The sequence below is a fragment of the Hypanus sabinus genome, chromosome 10, assembly GCF_030144855.1.
Source record: "Hypanus sabinus isolate sHypSab1 chromosome 10, sHypSab1.hap1, whole genome shotgun sequence".
NCBI classification, from domain to species: Eukaryota; Metazoa; Chordata; class Chondrichthyes; order Myliobatiformes; family Dasyatidae; genus Hypanus; species Hypanus sabinus.
Window position 1 is genome coordinate 86,016,017 of NC_082715.1, and position 20,985 is coordinate 86,037,001.

Consider the following 20,985-nt stretch of genomic DNA (forward strand, 5'->3'; position numbering starts at 1 on the left):
TCATTTTACCATTATATTTTTGCTCAGTCTCTATGCAATTCTGTCCCCCACAAGAAATTATCAAAGCTCTCTGCTTCATTCTTGACAAAGGAACCAACCAATTTTCTCCAGCACCACCCCTCTCTGACAGAACCGGTCCTCACTCTCAACAACTTTTCCTTCAGCTCCTCCCTCTTTCTCTAGGCTTAAGAGGTAGCCATGGACACAGCTATGCCTGCTTCTTCATTGCTATGTAGATCAGTCCATGTTCCAAGCCTTTCCCAGTAATACTCCCTAATTCTTCCTCTGCTACATTCACATCTGCATTAGTGCTGCTACATGCACCCATGTTGAGCGTCTCAATTTCATTAACTTTGCCTCTGGCTTCCATCCTGTCCTTAAATTCCCTTAGTCTATTTCTGTCACCTTCCTCTCCTTTCTAGATCTCTCTGTCTCCATCTCTGGAGACAAAATATCAACCATCAACTTTTTAAACCTACCGATTCCCATGGTTATCTTGACAAAATTTCTTCCCACCCCACTCCCTTCGCCTCTGTCACATCTTTTCCCAGGATGTAGCTTCCCATTCCAGGAGATGTCCTCCTTCAAAGAATGTTGATTCCCTCCCTCCACCATTGATACTGCCCTCACCTACATCTCTTCCATTTCACGAACATCCATACTCACCCCATTTCCTGCTGCCTTAACAGTGATAGAGTTCTTCTTGTTCTTGCCTACCACCCCATGAGACTTCGCATTCAATAAATCATCCTCTGCAACTTCCACCATCTCCAAAGGGATCCTACCACTAAACATACCTTTACCTAGCCTTGACCTCTGTATTCCACAGGGATCATACCCTCCATGAGTTCCTTGTGCATTTGTTGCTCCCCAATCCCTGTCCTGGCACTTATCACTGCAGGCAGCCTAAGTGCCCATTCACCTCCTCGCTTACTTCCATTCAGGGCCCCAAACAATCCTTCCAGGTGAGGCAACACTTCACCTGCGAATCTGCTAGGGGTCATCTTTTGTGTCGGGTACTCCCGATGTGGTTTCCTCTACACTGGTGAGACCTGTCGTAAACTGGGGGACCTCTATTCCATCCACTAAATGCAGAACTTCCCTGTGGCCAAACATTTTAATTCTTACTTTCATTCCTGTTGTGGCATCTCTTGTGAAAAGATGGGACCTCTCTCAAGGTGGGAGAACAACACTTTATATTCTGTCTGGGTAACCTCCAACATGACAGCATGAATATAATTTTCTCCTTCCAGTAAAAAAAATGCTTTCCCTCTCTCTCCACCTTCCCCCTATTCTCCATTCTGGCCTTTTACCTCTTCTCCTCTGCCAGTCACCCCTGGGTTCCTACTCCTCTTTCTCCTACTGTGTATCCTCCTGTCCCATCAGATTCCTTCTTCTCCAGCCACCTTTCCCACCAACCTGGCTTTACCTATCGCCTTCCAGCTCACCTCCTTTTTATTCTGACCTCTTCCACCTTCCTTTCCAGTTGTGAAGAAGGGTCTCTACACAAAACTTCAACTACTTCTATGGAAGCTGCCTGACCTGCTGTGTTCCTTTGGCATTTTATGTATGGTACTTTGTCTATTTAACTTATTTTTACAGATTAATATATAACATTATATACAAAACAGTACACATTATCTGTCACCTCTAGATAACTTCAAACCTGCAGAAGATGCAAGGTGTAAGGTTGGACTCAAGCATGTTGCAATACTTCTGGAAGTAACAAACCATGGATGGGCAGTTTCAGCAGCAGATGCAGTGAGATGCAACAAACCTGTGATACAGGTTAGCTGTACAACACACTTAAAATTCTGCCATCTTCAATGATCACACAGGTTCTTTGGTTAATACTGTGCTAAAAGGTTAATAATCCAATTTACCTCACTCTGAATACTCCCATGTGGCATTGAATCCATCAAAGAAATCTATTCTGAACTTCTAACACCATCAGTAATCAGTCCATCTATCACAAAACTCCATTGTTTTCCCTCACATGGAAACCTTTAAACTAATTTTGGTTCCAGTCATCATCACCGCACACATTATTGGAAGAAACAAATAATTGTATGCCTCCACAATTCAACCTTAATTTGGCTGAAGCAAAGTGGAGGTGAATGCCAAGGAAGTTCTTAAAACTGATTGATGAATCGAACATCAGATTATTTCCACTTGAACAGGTATTTTGAAGCTACAAGTTTCTCACTAGCTGTGGCCAATACTTACAATAATGCAAAATTAGTTGCTCCATTGCTAGTGTGTTGCCTTTATGGCAGTTATTTAGTTTATAATATTTTTGCTTAGTAATTAATTTGTTAGTATTTTCTAGTTAGAATTAGAATTGTTTAAAGTATATTCATTGCCTGTAAAATATATCGGCATGTGATGACGTCACATCCGGTTTCGCCACGTCTTGTGGGAAAATACCGGTTTGGGATCAACACAAGGGTGGGGGCTCACACAAGGGAGACCAGAGCAAGAAACAGACTCGTGCAATAAGTTGTTTGTATGCATTAGAAATCACAGTGAGAGCAACCCTGTAAGTTAATAGATAATCAATATGTTGAATTAAAATGTTAACGCCGATCCCGTTAAAAGTAACAACGGCCGATAAGGTTTATGTTTTCATTAGTTAAAGAGTTGTGGATAGTTTGTGTTGAAGTGTATTTAAAGCAGTCCATGGCATAGGTAGATTCTGACTGTATACTGCTCTTTAATGCAATGTAGTTGTAGTTTACTTTTACAAGTATTTACAATGTAAATGTGATATCAAGAAGGGAACAAATACTGTATCAATCTTGTATTGTTTTATCAACAGTTTTCACCATACGTTAATGTGAAGAGTGAACAGTAAATGGTTAATCTTACTGCGACCTTGTTTTCATTGACCGGTTTATCTCGGCGTTTAATTCGGTGTTTCCATTACACCCGAGCGAGAACGCTACAGCTAGAGTGCAAAAGCATGGTACTATTCCATCTAGAAATGGGAAATAATTATCTATCAAAGATTTATAATTCACAATAAATAGTTTTAATTTATCCTGTTGATAAACTTTAATGAACAACTGCCACCTCGTACAATTTGAATACAATTATACCAATTGGCTAGATAAACACACAAGGCTGACTGCATTATTTCATCATGGGAGACAAGATAAATATGCTCTATGTTTAAGAACAAATATTATTTTAATCTTCATACTAATGAAAAATAATAAATATAGCAGTATGCATATCGAAGGCTGCAATTATCCAGGCAATGAAGCAAAAACAAAGGAACATCGTTAACTTATTAATCTTATCAATGAAATTGTGAACTTTTAATTCTCAGGTTACTTGCTCACCCCTTCCCTAATTAATACTGGTTGATGATCAAACAGTTGCAGAATCTAGATGGCAGGAGACAAAGATCAAACACAGGAAATAAAACCAGTGAGAAATAGTCTTATTTAAAGCTGCAATTGTACAACCCAAATTCATTATTCACCATCTTCATGTATTCCCAAAGCTGTGAGCAGATATCTGAATAAGAATCATTAATTTGAGACTTCACACCAGCCTGCCTCAATGCCAGGAGTAGAGAATGCTGCGTGATCTCCAAAACCTTTAGAAAATCAAGCTCCTTGGGGAACTAGCGATGCAATAAAACCAATCAACGTTTTTCAGTGTGCAGAGAAAAGAGGCAAACTATTGTAAAAAAGTGTTATCTCTACACCATATGCTCCTGCATAATCAATGTAAATAAACTGCCTCAAGGCATGTAATACTCTGAAAGGAATAACTGAAAATGCATTACCCTAACTTACTGCTTATGCAACTATTTTGTGACTATGAAGAAATCAGTTCCAAATTAGGATGGAGGGGAGACAGACAGTATGCTTCTTACTTTTGTGCACTGAGGGTATTAGTACACTATCAAGCTGTTGGGATCCTCAGCCATCTGTTTGCACCTCCCTCAAATCATCTCACAAACAAATGAACCACAAGGGGTCATCTCTAGTCACATTCTCTCTCAATGACCTTTTCTTTCATGGGTAAATTGTCGACAATTTCTTGTTCATGAGAGATACCTGTCCCTGTTCAAGGTTTCTTGGGTTCAACTAAAAAGATCAAAGGCCTTGCATAAGCCAAAGTAACAAGATATATAATTTACTTGTAAAATTTTCAAGTATGTTTTACAATCGAGCCATATGTCATCATTCACAGTACAACACTTGACACAAAGGGGATAGTAATTTTTTTTTTCTTTTGCTTTCATTCTGAGACCAAGTGGACTAAGGGACCAAACTTGTGGAGACTGGATAATGGATTGACCGGAAGTATGATCAGTCATTAGCTGAAGTAATAGGTGCGTCAAAAGTATTCCTATTTCTAAAGTGAAATCACCTTATCCTGCAAGTCCACTTTATATTTTATTGACTAAATTTTAGGAGATGTTTCAGAGGAGAAATCATGAGATTAATGCAATGTTGTAAATTAGGGATGTGCAGGTTGGTATTGAAGGACCACAGACAACCTAAAGCCATTAATTCTAACCTGTGCCAAGGTAAGTTTCTGTAATTCAATCCACTTGCATTTTGGTGTGATACCTAACTCCAACGTGAATTTTGGATGTCAGAACCATGATATTTTCTTGAGCAACTATTCCTACCTTCTTAACATCCTTTGGGTCTGGTGACAGTTACGTGACAGTTTTATTTAACCCTTCTATAACTACATATCACTTTTCAAGGATAAGGGGACAAAAAGAGAAGCAAATATGTTGTACCTTTCTGTGATTCATCAATGGTTATCAATACAGCAGACAAAGTGGGAATGGCATCTACAAAATGGTTCTGAGCACTCTGTTTCTGACTCAGAATTTGAAAATTTCCTTCCAAGTTTTTTGGAATCTCAGGATATCAATGTGACATTAAATCCATTGCCCTTATACTTGCTGGGTGATGTATCATGAGTCCCCTTCCCTCAACATTTTCCCATGTTTTCTCAAGCTTCAAATTCCTTAAAAATTATTGAGGATTATGTTTTTGATCAGATATCCAAGATACTGGAGCCTTCCTACACAAGACAAGCCCTTCTAATCTCCCCTGCTGTTCGGATGATGGCAAACATTTGCTGTATTAATACTGTTGGATGGAATATATATATATATATAGAATAGTACCATCCAGGACAGGCAATTTGGCCATGGTACTGTGCTGATCTTAACGCTAATTCATACTCAAATGTCTTCTCCCTGTTTCTCATTTATATCCCTCTTCTTTACACATCATTTATGTGTCTATTGAAAAGCATCTTAAACTCCATCAAATTGCCTCCTTCTAGATCAGCTCCTGATAACCCATTCCAGGTACCCAGCTCTCTCTCTCTCTCTCTATTAAAAAAATGCCCCTCACATTGTCTTCAAGCTTACCCAACTTCCCTTTTACCTAAGAAGCATGTTACCTCTTGTTTGATATTTCAACCCTGGGGATAAGATTCCAACCACTTACTCTTTCTATGATTCTCATAATTTAAAAAAATCTCTCTCAGGTCTTCTCTCATTCTCTGTTGCTCAATGGAAAATAATCCAAGTTTGTGCACACTTACATACACCATAGACTCTCTAACCCAGGCAGCATCCTGGTGAACCTTTTTTGCACTTTTTATAGTCTGCACCTCTTTCCTTTAATAGGGGTGATCAGAACTGTACACAACACAAGTGCAGTCTGAGACTAAAGTTTTATACAACTGCAGTACAACTTCCTTACTCTTATCCTCAACACATCTACCAGTGTAAGTAAGCATGCCATATGCCTGTTTTAATAACTTATCCATTTATCAACTTTCAGTGAACTATGGACTTGGAATCTGAGATACTTTTTCACTTCAAAACTGTTTATGCACCTACCATTGACTGTGTACTTTCTCCATTCATTTGACCTCCCAAAGTGCAACATCGCTCACTTGCACAGCTTAAATTCCTTCTTCCACTTCTCTTGTGCATATCTGTAACTGATCTATATCCCACTGTACTCTTTGATAGTCCTTTACACTGTCTACAACTCTGCCAGACTTGGTGTCATCCACAAACTTGCTAATCATCCTATCTACGTTTCCAGAGTCAGGTTTAATATCATTGGCATATGTTGTGAAATTTGTTAACCTTACGGCAGCAGTATAATACAGTACATGAAAAATAATGAAAAAAAATTAAAGTAAGAATAGATGCATATTAAATAGTTAAATTAAGTAAGTAGTGAAGAAACAGAAATAAAAAAGTAGAGAGACAGTGTTCATGGGTTAAGTGTCCATTTAGAAATTGTTTGGCAGATGGGATGAAGTTGTTCCTGAATTGCTGAGTGTGTGCCTTCAGGCTTCTGTATCACTTTTCCAATGATAACAATGAGAAGAGAGGGTGTCCTGGGTGGTGGGCGTCCTGAATGATGGACACTACCTTCCTGAAGCACCACATCAAATTATTGATATATGTTTCAACAGCAGAGGTCCCTTGAGGAACACCATTGTTAGGACATCCAGCCAGAGTAACAGCCTTCTATCTCCAAATGCTGTCTTCGATGGGCGAGCCAGTTTCAAATACAAACTTGTAATTTAATCTGGATCCCATGCATCTATATCTGCTAAATCAACCGACCAAGAGAGACTTTACCAATTAGCTTAGTAAAGTCCACGTAGATGATGTCCACTGGCTCACCCTATCAAATACTTTTGGCACTGTGGTGAACTACATGTGCCTGTCTGGACACGCCCGCTGCTGACTGCTCCTGTGGCTCCTCCCACAGACCCCTGTATGAAGGCGATCAGAGCCTGGGCCCGGCCCTCAGTCTCCAGGATGTAGTATGGTGGTCACTCACTGCTTGTTCCTTCTTCCAGTCAATAAAAGCCGATATCTCACCTTTACGTCTCAGAGTGAGTTATTGATGGTGCATCAATTTTATTGACTGGGAGTTTTAAAACATGGAAACCGTTTTACGTCCGGAAAGATTGGATTTGGACCCCCAAGACCCTGAAGCAGCTCTTGCTTTTGAACTCTGGCTTGCATGCTTCCAATCATACTTGGAGGAGGTTCGTGCGACTGACCCTGCCGTTATGTACAGAATTCTCCTCTTGAGGGTCACCCCAAAAGTTTATTCAATTATCAGAGACCTGCCGACCTACGATGGGGCACTGGACGCCCTCAAAAGACAGTACCTGTGACCGGTGAACATCGTCTACGCAAGACATCGCTTAGCTACCCGGCGACAGCAGCCTGTGGAATCGAGCGCTGAGTTTCTCCGAGCACTACAGACACTCGTCCGAACTTGTGACTACAAGACGCTCACGGCAGAACAGCATGTGGAGCTGCTAGTACGAGATGCCTTTGTGACGGGACTGAGGTCAGTGTACGTGCGCCAGCGGCTGCTGGGAAAAGCCGATCTTACCTTACGCTCGGCGATCGAGACGGCCAACACTCTGGAAGCTGCTCTGCACAACGCTGATGCTGTCCAGTCGCGCGATTCCCCGCCGGTTCCGTGGATGCCTCAGACCCCGCCACCGCTGGTACCCGCGAGCGAATTCGCCAACACTGCTGCCAGTCACAATTCCACGAGCTCCCCGAACTCGACCACGGCTGCGGCCCATCAGAAGCCCGTGCTGTGTTATTTCTGTGGAGTCGATAAACATCCCCGAAAACGCTGCCGGGTGTGAGAAGCGACCTCGACCAGCGCTTGGTTGCGGAAAGCGGGGCCATTTTGCATGGTCTGCAAGTCTAACCTACGAGCGGAGTGCAGCGCTGCGGGTGAGACATGGGGGCCGCCATCTTGCATGCCCAGATGTGGGCTGCTATCTTTGTCGGCGTCAGCACGCCCCGCCCCCGACCCTTCGATGCTTACCGGGCACCCCGGATGTGAGCGGCCATCTTTGTCGACGTCAGCATGCCCTGCCCCCGACCCTCCGATGCTTACCGGGTACCCTGACGGCTCAACTCTGGCCACTGTAACCCTCGACCAAAGCGCCCCACACCAGCTTGCAAGGTCCATGATGGACATAAGGGTGGAGCGGCACAGGACTAGCTGCCAGTTTGATACGGGCAGCACTGAGAGTTTTATTCACCCGGATACAGTGCAACACTGCGGACTCGCAACACGGCCGGTAACTCGGAGGATTAATTTGGCTTCTGGTTTGCATTCCGCAGACATCCGGGCAGGTTGTGTAGCAACATTGGTGGTGCAAGGCACAGAATATCGGAACTTTGCGCTACTGGTCATGCCTAATCTGTGCGCACCTGTGCTATTGGGGCTGGACTTCCAGAGCCATCTCGAAAGTGTGACTATGGCATACGACGGGCCCCTCCCACCACTCACTGTCCGGAATCCTCAGTTCTGTGGGACTTCATCACTACTGACCACACACACACACACACACACACACACCCGGGCCCACACGTCCCATCCAGAACCATGCCGACAGCTGCGCTACTGACACCACTTGCAGCCTCTCCACCCTCAAGGTCCCTCCCCCACAGCTGTTCGCCAACCTGACCCCCGACTGTAAACCTGTGGCAACTAAAAGCAGGAGGTACAGCGTGGGGGACAGGGCCTTCATTCAGTCGGAGGTGCAGCGGCTGCTCAGGGAGGGGATCTTTGAGCCAAGCACAAGTCCTTGGAGGGCCCAGGTGGTTGTTGTTCGGACTGGGCAGAAAAATAGGATGGTCGTGGACTATAGTCAAACCATCAATAGGTTCACGCAGGTTGACACGTACCCCCTACCCCGCATCGTGGATATGGTCAACCAGATAGCTCAGTACAAGGTGTACTCAACAATAGATCTGAAATCCGCTTATCACCAGCTCCCTATCCGCCCAGAGGACTGCCCCTAAACCGTCTTTGAGGCGGGCGGCATGCTCTATAACTTCCTGCACGTCCCCTTCGGTGTCACGAATGGTGTCTCTGTCTTCCAGAGGAAAATGGACCGTATAGTGGACCAGTGCCAACTGAAGGCCACGTTCCCATACCTGGATAACATCACCATCTGTGGTCGTGACTGGCCGGATCACGACGCCAACCTCCAACGATTTCTTCAAGTGGCCGCAGCTCTGAACCTTACTTATAACAGGGACAAATGTGTGTTCGGAACCACCCGCCTCGCTATCCTTGGGTATGTCATGGAAAACAGGGTCATTGGCCCTGATCCAGACTGTATGCGCCCCCTGTTAGAACTCCCTCTTCCCACCACTCTCAAAGCCCTCAGACGGTGCCTGGGCTTTTTTTCCTATTACGCCCAATGGGTCCCCCATTACGCAGACAAGGCACGCCCCCTGGTCAAGTCTACCACGTTTCCCCTCTCTGCTGAGGCCTGCACGGCCTTCAGCTGCAGTAAAGGGGACATTGCCAAAGCTACGATGCATGCGGTGGACGAGACCATTTCCTTCCAAGTAGAGTGTGACGCTTCCAATTTCACTCTGGCTGCTACCCTCAATCAGGAAGGCAGGCCAGTAGCATTCTTTTCTCGTACCCTTCAAGGCCCTGAAATTCGGCACTCTGTGGTAGAGAAGGAAGCCCAGGCCATAGTGGAGGCTGTTAGGCACTGGAGGCACTACCTCGCTGGCAAAAGGTTCACCTTGCTGACCAACCAGCGCTCGGTTGCGTTCATGTTCAGCAACCAACAGCGGGGCAAAATCAAACATGATAAGATTTTGTGGTGGAGAACTCTCCACCTACAACTATGATATTCTGTACCGGCCTTGCAGACTCAATGAGCCCCCTGATGTCCTATCACAGGGTACGTATGCTAGCGCACAGCTCGATCAGCTATACACCCTTCATGTACAACTTTGCCATCCAGGGGTCACCCGATTTTACCATTTCGTGAAAGCCCGGAACCTGCTGTACTCCCTGGAGGACATCAGGACGATGACCAGGGACTGCCAAGTCTGCACTGAGAGCAAACTGCACTTCTACCGTCCTGAAACAGCGCAACTTGTCAAGGCCACCCGCCCTTTTGAGTGACTGAGTGTTGACTTTAAGGACCCCCTTCCCTCCACCGACCGCAATGTCTATTTTCTCAATGTTATCGACGAGTACTCATGGTTCCCCTTTGCCATTCCCTGCCCCGACACCACTGCCACGTCCGTCATAAAAGCCCTGCGCCAGCTCTTCACTCTGTTCGGGTATCCCTGCTATATCCACAGTGATAGAGGGTCCTCCTTTATGAGTGACGAGCTGCGCCAGTACTTGCTAGCTATGGGCATTGCTACTAGTCAGACCACGAGTTATAATCCCCGGGGAAATGGACAGGTGGAGAGGGAGAATGCCACAGTGTGGAAGGCCACACTTTTAGCCCTTAAGTCCAAAGGGTTGCCAGTCTCTCGATGGCAGGAGGTCCTCCCTGAGGCACTCCACTCTATCCGCTCTCTGTTGTGTACGTCCACCAATGCCACCCCTCACGAATGCCTATTCACTTTTCCCAGGAAGTCTGTCACTGGGACCACTCTACCAGTTTGGCTGACGTCCCCGGGGCCAGTGCTGCTCCGGAAACATGTGAGGAGCAATAAATACTCCCCACTGGTCGAGAGGGTTCACCTTCTACATGCAAACCCCCAGCATGCCTACGTGGTCTTACCTGATGGGCAGGAGGACACGGTCTCCGTCCGCGACCTGACCACTACCCTGAACACACTCCGGTAACTATGAACCCTGTACCCGAGGTGACACCACGCTCACCAGGCCCTACGCAGACTCCTCATGACACTCATATACAGGGCATTTCATACGGGTATATACCAGGCGCCTAGCACACGTGTGAGGGATCACTGACACCTAGTGGGCTGGAACCAGCACAACCTCCGTCTCCTGTGCAATCAGCACCACCGGCACCTGTGCAATCACAGCCGGTGCTACGTAGATCGCAGCTACAGATTCGACCACCTGATAGACTTAACCTGTAAGAAACTTCGCCACATGGGGACTATTTTAAAACAAAGGTGGGGTGAATGTGGTGAACTACGTGTGCCTGTCTGGATACGCCACCCGCTGACTGCTCCTGTGGCTTCTCCCACAGACCCCTGTATAAAGGTGATCAGAGCCTGGGCCCGGCCTCTCAGTCTGAGGAAAAACTTCTTCTCCCAGAGAGTTGTGGAGGTGCGGAATGCACTGCCTCAGAAGACGGTGGAGGCCAATTCTCTGGATGCTTTCAAGAAGGAGCTAGATAGATATCTGATAGATAGGGGAATCAAGGGATATGGGGACAAGGCAGGGACTGGGTATTGATAGTGAATGATCAGCCATGATCTCAGAATGGCGGTGTAGACTTGAGGGGCCGAATGGTCTACTTCTGCACCTATTGTCTATTGTCTCCAGGATGTAGTATGGTGGTCACTCACTGCTGGTTCCTTCTTCCAGTCAATAAAAGCAGATATCTCACCTTTACGTCTCAGAGTGAGTTATTGATGGTGCATCAGGCACCTCGTCAAAAATACTCAAGCAATTTTTTAAGGAATAACCTGCCCTTTATAAAATCATCCAGGCCATCCCTAAGCAGGCCATTCCTTTCCAAATGCCATTTCAATTCCAGATTGATGGACCAGTTGAAGTTATCATTTTTAGTGTCATATCACAGCTGAATATTTCCCGCTTAATGACCTTCATCCTAATGATTCCCGCTTAATGATCTTCATCCTAATGAAAGGAATCAATTTCTCATATCTGGTTCTTACTCAGAGTTATCAATCTCTGCAGAACTCAACTATGCTACCCAAGGTAGGGTGGTCAAAAGTACAAAATTAACTAATAGTGGAAAGATTTAATCTTACCTCAGCTTTTGTATTCAATGCCTCCATTTATAACATCAGGGATTCTAACAACATTTATTAAAATTAAGTACAGAAAAGTATGGGTGCTAGGGTTGTTGGTAAAGGCAGATATTTTAGTCAAGTCAAGTCTATTGTAATTTTGACCATAAACTGCTGGTACAGTACACAGTAAAAACGAAACAACGTTCCTCCAGGACCTTGGTGCTACATGAAACAACACAAAACTACACCAGACTATGTGAGACAGCACGAGGCTACACTAGACAATGTAAAACAAGATAAAAACTGCACTAGACTACAGACCTGCACAGGGCTACATAAAGTGCACAAAACAGTGCAGGGCAGTACAATAATAAATAAGCAAGACAATAGGCATAGTAAGAAGACAAATTACAATATAATAATAAATGATGTAGATGTCAGTCTAGAATCTGAGTATTGAGGAGTCTGATGGCTTGGGGGGTGGGGGGGGAGAAACTGTTGCACAGTCTGGTCGTGAGAGCCCAAATGCTTCGGTACCTTTTGCCAGATGGCAGGAGGGAGAAGAGTTTGTGTGAGGGGTGCGTGGGGTCCTTCATAATACTGTTAGCTTTGCAGGTGCAGTGTGTGGTGTAATCATCTGTAATAGCGGGAAGAGAGACCCGGATGATCTTCTCAGCTGACCTCACTATCCGCTGCAGGGTCTTGCTATCCGAGAAGGTGCAATTCCCGAACCAGGCAGTGATGCAACTCCTCAGGATGCTCTCAATACAACCCTCTGTAGAATGTGGTGAGGACATTTAAGAGTCTTTTAGATAGGTATATTATGACAGAAAAATGAAGGGCTATGTGGGTTAGATTGATTTTAGAAATGGTGCAATACAGCACTATAAGCCAAATGGCTGTCCTGTGCTGTAAATGATCTGTGTTTTGTAATCCACCCACAACTGGTAAGGTGAAGTGAAATTTTAGCACCTTTTGTATATTCACCAAAGAAAGATCCTTAAAAATCTGAATGTAGGCTACACAAGTGTCCAAGGGTTAAGACCATTCAAGCAATATATCTGTAAGTCAGCAACTTTAAAGTCTCTTATTGGAAAACCGATTTGGCAGATCAATGACAGTCAGCAATAGATGAGTGTTAACATTAGTATAACATTATGAATGTTATACAAACATTGTACAATGCAGTTGATGTTTCATGACTGTCCACTGATTGTTTTAGAATAGGAAAGACTGCATAACACTCCTTCAAAGAAAAGTAGAATTTGTTCTATGTGTTTCTGGGTTATATTAATCCTTAAATTATCAGCAAAGTAAAGTGATATTAACTGAATTCCACTCATTATGGCCCCTTGCCAAAAGTGCACTCTACTCGAAACAAAAAAGTTCTATCAATGCAATTCATTGTGTGCAAGGCCATCCAGACACATATAACAAGGTTCAAATTTTAAAAGAAACATTTAGCATAGAGGGTATTGAGCAAATAAAGAAACAATGATCAAGTTTTATTATCCTATCTACATTGCAATCCTCAGTTTCCTCACACTGTGCAGAATAAACAGATTGTGCTGATCAAGGAATATTTGTACTTCAGTGGATTGTGCCCCATGTATTACTAAATTAAGAACTCTGATCATGTTAATCTGCCTCAGGCTAATACACAGTGGCAAAATTGGAATGCATGGATGTGCACTGAGAGCACATCACTCCTATAACAGGTGGAACTCTGCAGTGAGAACTGTATTCATCTTGGATCAGAAAAGTTTAAGGGAAAATTTAACATGGATGTATAAAATTACAAAGACCTTAAGTGAAAATAAAGAGTTCAAAGTACATTTATTATCAAGTATGTACTGTATACCTTGAGATTCAGTTTCTTGCCAGCAGCCACAGGAGAATAAAGAAATATAATAGGACCAATGAAACACCATACGTAACAAAGGCAGGGCCCCTGAAAATGAGACTACAGGTTATGGTCAGTTCAGTGCTGAGGCCAATCAGGCCATCCGTGCAGGTTCAGGAACTCAACGATTGTCAACTCCAGACATTCGTGCAACATAGCTGGCCAACTATCAGACAGCCCTGCACCTCATAGTCATTCCCCCACAAAACGGTGAAGTCGTGTGTTCTCCCTATTATTCCCTGTCCACTATTGTTTGTCAGGCATAGTTGGCAGCTCACCTTGGAGAAGAAAAACTCTGATCTCAAAGCTTCACTAACTTGCAGCTACACCCACTCATGGGGAAGGCTTCGGGAGTAAACCTGGAGGGAAAAATGCAGAGCTGAAGTTCAAAATACAGCCCAATGCTGACTGGCAACTTCTGCAACACCACTGGGGCCAAATTGCCATTCTTTTGGTTTCATCAGCCGTGTGGAGGGGAAACCTGCTGCATGGGCAACAGCTTTCTTTCCATATCATGCTGCCCAGGCTTGTGTACCAGCTTGTATATCATGCAGAAAACTGGCATGCATTATCCATGGCCAATCCAACCAACAGAGGCCATTATATTGGCTGAAGGGATAGTAACCAGAGTCCACAAGTGTCTCTGCTTGAGAAACCATGGCGAACAGTCAGTGAGGGGATAACTTTTATTTGCTATTTGAACCCAGCAGGTATTCCATGAAAAAAAAGTGTAGAGACAGTTTCAATTCAGGTAACCTTTGTATATCTGGATTACAGAAATTCAACCTTATGGATTTCATAAATCATTATACAAAAATCCAAAATATGGACTAATATTTGCTCCTATTGAATTTATGTATAAAAAACACAATTAAGAAATGGGAAAGAAGCAACACATTTAATTTTGTTTTGTTAAACTCACATTCCTTGAAGCCTATGTAGATAATATGATTTTTTTTAAATCACAAAAGATTCATTTTGCTGTGTAGCAGATTATTTTTTCAAGCATTTTTGGAGTTGGTTGCCCTCAAGATATTTGAAACAGGGCCATAAGGTTTACGTGGAAGTTGTAAAGCAAAATGACCACATAAAGGAATTTCTCTGGATGTAAAACTTGATATTTTATGAAGGTTTGATGCAGGTGAAAAACTCTCAAGCTGTAGTACTTGCTGCAGCATCCGCAGTTTCTTCTGGCTCCATTCACAGCTGCTGGATATTTGCTTTGAAACTGCCAAGAAAATTTCTTAAGTACGTCCTCTGCCACTTACCAGCAGCCGTGGTGTTATCATTACTCTTGAGAAAAAAAATCCTGTAGTAATGCATTTCCTTTTAAAACATGGGTTCCAATGGCAAATCAAGTTTATCACAATGGAAAGTTGGGATAGTGACAGTTTTTTAAGAATACAGCTGCTCTGTAAAGCAGGGTTTTACAGAGTGCCTCTATTAAGCATCCAAAGGAAATAAAACATTTAAGAGCAAAGGAAAAATTTGAAGAACTGAACAGCTCTTTCAAACCACTTGCACTTGTGAGTTCTGTTCTGGCTGGACTTAGTCCTTAAACTGCTGGATAACTGTGCCTTAAGATTAAGTGCTGTTTTCTCCCGGTCGGGGTTAGTTTTTAATTCCAAGTGCTCCTGTCACGTTTTGTCACCCTGTAACCTTATCCTTCAATCTCTCTGAATTATGGAGGACAGCATGTCTATAAATGTCTTTCTCCAGCAGACTTTATCATGATCATCATGACTCCAGTATTTCTACTATTTTTTAATGTTTCTTAATTGTACATATGATTTTTTAATGTTTTATCGCTGAGCAGCAGTGAACCATCTGACTGGCCTGTCGGAGTTCTCTTTGAGAACTAGTTGATTTGATCAGCATTTCTGATCTGGCTATTGTTCACAATTGCACTTGATTTAAAAAAAAACCCTTTGTCACTTCAACAGTTCCCATTTTCTTGGTTCTGATCACCTACCAGAGACAACAAGACTCTCTGCATCTCCATCCCTACCGCCCATCTACACATCCCCCCTCTACTTTGCTTGACAGAATCTCTGCCCTCAACCTCCTGGCTTAATTTATTCTTAAACTGCGCAAATTCTCAGACAGTGCCCACCTCCTTTCAAGTAGGTGCTTGATTCCTGGTTATGCCTATTTGCTTGTGGCATATTTGGAATGTCCAGCATGGATGAGTTGGGCCGAAGGGCCTATTTTGCTGCTGCATTACCCTATGACTCTACTTGGATATGAAAGGGGTAGAGAAATATGGGCCTAATGCAGGCAAATGGCATTAGCACAACTAAGCATCATTGTCGGTAAGCACATTTTGTGCTGTAAGGCTTGTTTCAGTGTTGCATAATTCTATATGATTTTAATAACTTAACATTATGTATTTCTGTAATTCAAGTTCACTTGTCATTTGTAATATTTATTGCCAGTTTAAAACCTATTTCAACTCTTTTAAATACCTTTGCTTATTAGATACATTTTGATATTGTAGAAAAGGCCTTGGATAGAAGAAATTCGAAAAGACTATCAATCAGGTAAGGCCACATCATCTGGGCTAACTTAAGGATCCACCACATGAGGCCCAGTTGCTACTCATGCAGGATAACCATGATAGTGAGGCCTGGTAGTTAATTTGACATTCAACAATAGAATGGAGTTGGGGTTAAAGAGAGTGCCTATGAGCAAAACATAAATGAAAAGCAGTTCAGATTTATCACATTCAAGCCCCACTTGTGTGGTGAACTACATATACCTATCTGGACACGCCCCCCCCCCCCCCCACAGACCCCTGTATAAAGGCGATTGGAGGCACTGCTCCTCCCTCAGTCTCCAGGATGTTGTGTGATGGTCTCTTGCTGCTGATAGTGCGCTCTACTTCCCGCTAATGAAAGCCTATCTCTCGCTTCACGTCTCCAAGAGTTATTGATGGTGTATCAACTTGGTACTCAGTTAATCTAATGAAGATGGTTGTTTTAAAATATTAGATGTAAATAAAAATGGAGAAATCTTTTCCTCTAATCGATCATGGAAGGCCGTGAGCTGAGAGTAAGGAATCAAATCAGAAAAGAATTGGTAACACAAGGGTAGAAGAAATCTGCAGCTCCACACTCAATAATGTGTTGTGGGACAGAATGGTGCAGGCAAAATGATTGATCTTTGTGAATTAAGTTTATCGAGGGATATGGAGCTAAGAAATCAAAGTACCAGAAGCTAACTGAAACAAGTTCTGAGGTACTGCATAGTTTACAATGTTCTTAGATAGCATCAGAATCAGGTTCATTATCACCGGCATGTGGCATGAAATTTGTTAACTTAGCAGTAGCAGTTCAATGCAATACATAATATAGAAAATAAATAAATTATAGTACATGTATATTGAATAGATTAAAAATCATGATAAAAGAGAAAAAATATATATATATATTAAAAAGTGAGGTCATCTTCATAGGTTAAATGTCCTTTTAGGAGTAGGTTGGCAGAAGGGAAGAAGCTGTACCTGAATCGCTGAGTGTGTGCCTTCAGGCTTCAGTATCTCCTACCTGATTGTAACAATAAGAAAGGTGCATGCCCTGGGTGCTAATAATGGATGCTGCCTTTCTGAGACACTGCTCTTTGAAGATGGGTACTTTGCAGGCTAGTATACAAGATGGAGCTGACTAGGTTTACGACCCTCTGCATTTTCTTCCAGTTCTGTGCAGTAGCCACCCCATACCAGACAATGATGCAGTCTGTCAGAATGCTCTCCATGATACATCTATAGAAGTTTCTGAGTGTATTTGTTGACATGCCAAATCTCTTCAAACTCCTAATAAAGTATAGTCGGTGTCTTGCCTTCTTTATCACTACATCGTTATGTTGGGACCAGGTTAGATCCTCAGAGGTTTTGACACCCAGGAACTTGAAGCTGCTCACTGTCTCCACTTCTGATCCCTCTATGAGGATTGGTATGTGTTCCTTCATCTTACCCTTCCAGAAGTCCACAATCAGCTCTCTCATAATACTGACATTGAGCTCAGGGCTATTGTTGCGACACCACTTCACTAGTTGGCATATCTCACTCCTATACCCCCTCTCATCCCCATCTATATTACTACCAGCAATGGTTGTACCATCAGCAAATTTATAAATGTTATTTGAGCTATGCCTTGCCACACAGCCATGGGCATAGAGGGAGTAGAACAATGGGTTACGCATACACCCCTGATTTGCACCAGTGTTGATAGTCAGTGAGGAGGAGATATCATCACCAATCTGCACAGATCGTGGTCTTCCAGTGAGGAAGTCAAGGATCCAATTCCAGAGGGAGGTATAGAAGCCCAGGTTCTGTAACTTATCAATCAGGATTTTGGGTATGATGGTGTTTACTGCTGAGCAAAATTTGATGAACACCTGACATAGGTGGTTGTATTGTCCAGGTGGTCTAAGGCCGTGTGAAGAGCAATTGAGAGTGCATAGGCCATTGACCTATTGTGGCCATAGGGAAATTGGAGTAGGTCCAGGTCCTTGCTGAGGCAAGAGTTCAATCTAGTCATGACCAATCTCTCAGAGTTTTTCATCACCGTAGATGTGAGTGTTACTGGGTAATAGTCATTAAGGCAGCTTACATTATTCTTTGTATGAACGGATATAATTGTTGCCTTTTTGAAACAATTGGGAACTTCCACCCATAACAGTGAGAAGGTTGAAAATGTCCATGAATACTCTCGCCAGTTGGTTGGCAAAAGTTTTCAGAGCCATACCAGGTACTCTGTCAGGCTTTCTGCCTTGCAAGGGTTCACACTTTTTAAAGACAGCCTTGTTTTTAATGTGCACTGTACCAGCAGTTATGGTTGAAATGACAATAAAAGCAACTTGACTTGACATTGGCCTCTGACACAGAGATCACAGGGTCACCAGGTGCAACAGGGATCTTCACAGCTGGAGTTATATTCTCTCTTTCAAAGTGGGCATAGAAGGCAATGAGTTCATCTGGTAGTGAAGCATCACTGCCATTCATGCTGTTAGGCTTCACTTTGTAGGAAGTAAGGTCTTGCAAATCCTGCCAGAGTTGTTGTACATCCAATAATGCTCTAATCTCTTTTGAAATTGTCTCTTCACCCTTGAAATAGCCCCCTGCAAGTTATACCTGGTTTTCTAGTACAGACATGACTTAAATGTCTCAGATCTAGTCTTCAGCAGTCAACATACCTTCTGGTTCATCCATGGCTTTTGATTTGGGAATATACTGTTTAGTCTTTGTAGGCACACTCTCATCCACACAGATTTTAATAAAGTCCTAATCCTGCAGCATGCTCATCCAGGTTCAAAGAAGAATCCCTTAATACAGTCCAATCCACTGATTCAAGACAGTCCTGTAGGCACTCCTGTGCTTCCCTTGTCCATAACTTCTTGGCCCTCACTACTGGTACTGCCATTTTCAGTCTCTGCCTATACTCAGGGAGCAGAAGTACAGCCAGGTGATCAGACTTCCTGAAGTGAGGGCATGGAATAGCACTGTAGGCATTCTTGATGGTGGTGTAGCAATGGTCCAGTGTTTTTTTTCCTCCTTTATTGAAAGTGATCTGGTGATGGTAATTATTTAGTGATTTTTTTCAGACTGGCCTGGTTAAAATCCCCCAAAATGATGGTGAAGATGCTAGAGAGCATAGTTTCATGCATGTTGATCCCATTGCTCAGATCATCTAAAGGCTGAGTGACATTGACCCGAGGTGGAGTGTGCTCCTCTACCAAAATGATTCCAGAAATCTCCCATGGTAGGTAAAGTGGACGGCATTTAACTGTGAGACATCCCAGGTCTGGGGAACAGAAATGGGACAGCACTGATATATTTGTGCATGAAGAGGTGTTGATCATGAGGCAGACTCCTCACCTTTGCTTTTGAGAGGCTCTATGGATCTATCCTGACAGTGTATAGTAAACACATTGATCTGAATTGCTGTATCTGGTATTGGAGGGGTTAACCAAGATTCAATGAAACAAAGGACAAAGAACAAATATAGCTTTTGCTCGGTACATTGGTGGATTTTTCAGGAGAGTTGGCACTTTCATGTTTGCTGTAAGTGGCTACTGGTTTGTTTCATTATTTTCTTGCTGTCGTTGGTATGATGGCAACGAATAAGGATCAATGTTGCTTTGCAGCAAGCGAGCATAACGGTTAGCATGACGCTATTACAGTGCTAGCGATCAGCAACCAAGGTTCAATTCCCACCGCTGCCCGAAAGGAGTTGTACATTCTCTCTGTGACCAAGTGAGTTTCCTCCATGTGCTCTGGTTTTCTTTCATATTCTAAAGACATATGAGTTAGGGGTAATAGGTTGTGGGCATGCTACATTAATGCTGGAAACATGGCAACACTTGTGGGCTGCCCCCAGCACATACTCAGATTACGCTGGCCTTTGACACAAATGATGCCTTTCACCCTATGTTTGATGTTTCAAAATATTTGTGACAAATATAGCTAATCTTTAATCTCTGTTTGCATGATGAGAGAGGAAACAGAGGAAACAGTGAATAACGTCCAACAACTGGAGATGGAGGCACTTTGGCCATGCTCATCACCAACTTGGAACACACATCGACAGTCACAACTCCGCAGAGCAGGAAAGACCACAACTAGAATCTGTTTCATAATACAGTAACATGTAAACATTATGCAAATCAGGGAAGCTTCTCATTGTAGATGCATAATTACTACAGCAATTTGCAGACTTCTGGAGTCAAACTCAAGAGGCATTTTTTGCAGCAGATAGACACCCCGGAACAAACTTGTCTATACATAGACTAATCACACTCTTGGATCAGGCAAAGAAGAACATCTAATCATTTTTGTAGGGCCATGTCAAACAGGTTTGTTTTCTACATGTACAAACATTTCCTTAACATAATTTACTGATTAATCAGGGGGACGTAATTTTCCACAACCTCACACCCCTGCTACTCCCTGGTGTATACTTTATCCCTGCATGGGAAATCCTGTGGCAGCACTTTGAAGAACACAATTGATACATCTGGTTGCCTGAGGGAATACTTACCCCACAACCAATCACTTAAAACCAACCATCTTGTTGCTGCTGTTATGTGGGATCTTTTTTCATAAGTTGTTTATTGAGTGACCTGGAATATCCTGAGGTCACAAACTTACTGTAGAAATGCAAATCTTTATTTCTTTCATCTCTTGTGAAAGAAGATGCAGATTTGAAACATAAATTACTGTAATCAGTGTGTCCATATTGGGTGGACAACAACCACTGACCTGTTGCAGATGTACTGGGGCTCTGGCTTTATTTCATCACTGCAACTTCACTCG

The 20,985-nt window shown here is 43.2% G+C and overlaps 1 protein-coding gene and 1 long non-coding RNA gene across 2 annotated transcripts in view; one reads left to right on the top strand and one right to left on the bottom strand.

Moving 5' to 3' along the window:
- LOC132401336 (protein eyes shut homolog) overlaps window positions 1-20,985 on the bottom strand; it is a 1,222,700-nt gene that overhangs the window by 1,077,541 nt on the left and 124,174 nt on the right. The window lies entirely within an intron of this gene.
- On the top strand, window positions 4,315-20,284 carry LOC132400845 (uncharacterized). Its single transcript, XR_009514413.1, has 3 exons — window positions 4,315-4,348; window positions 16,152-16,213; window positions 20,167-20,284. It is a non-coding gene; the product is annotated as an uncharacterized LOC132400845 (long non-coding RNA).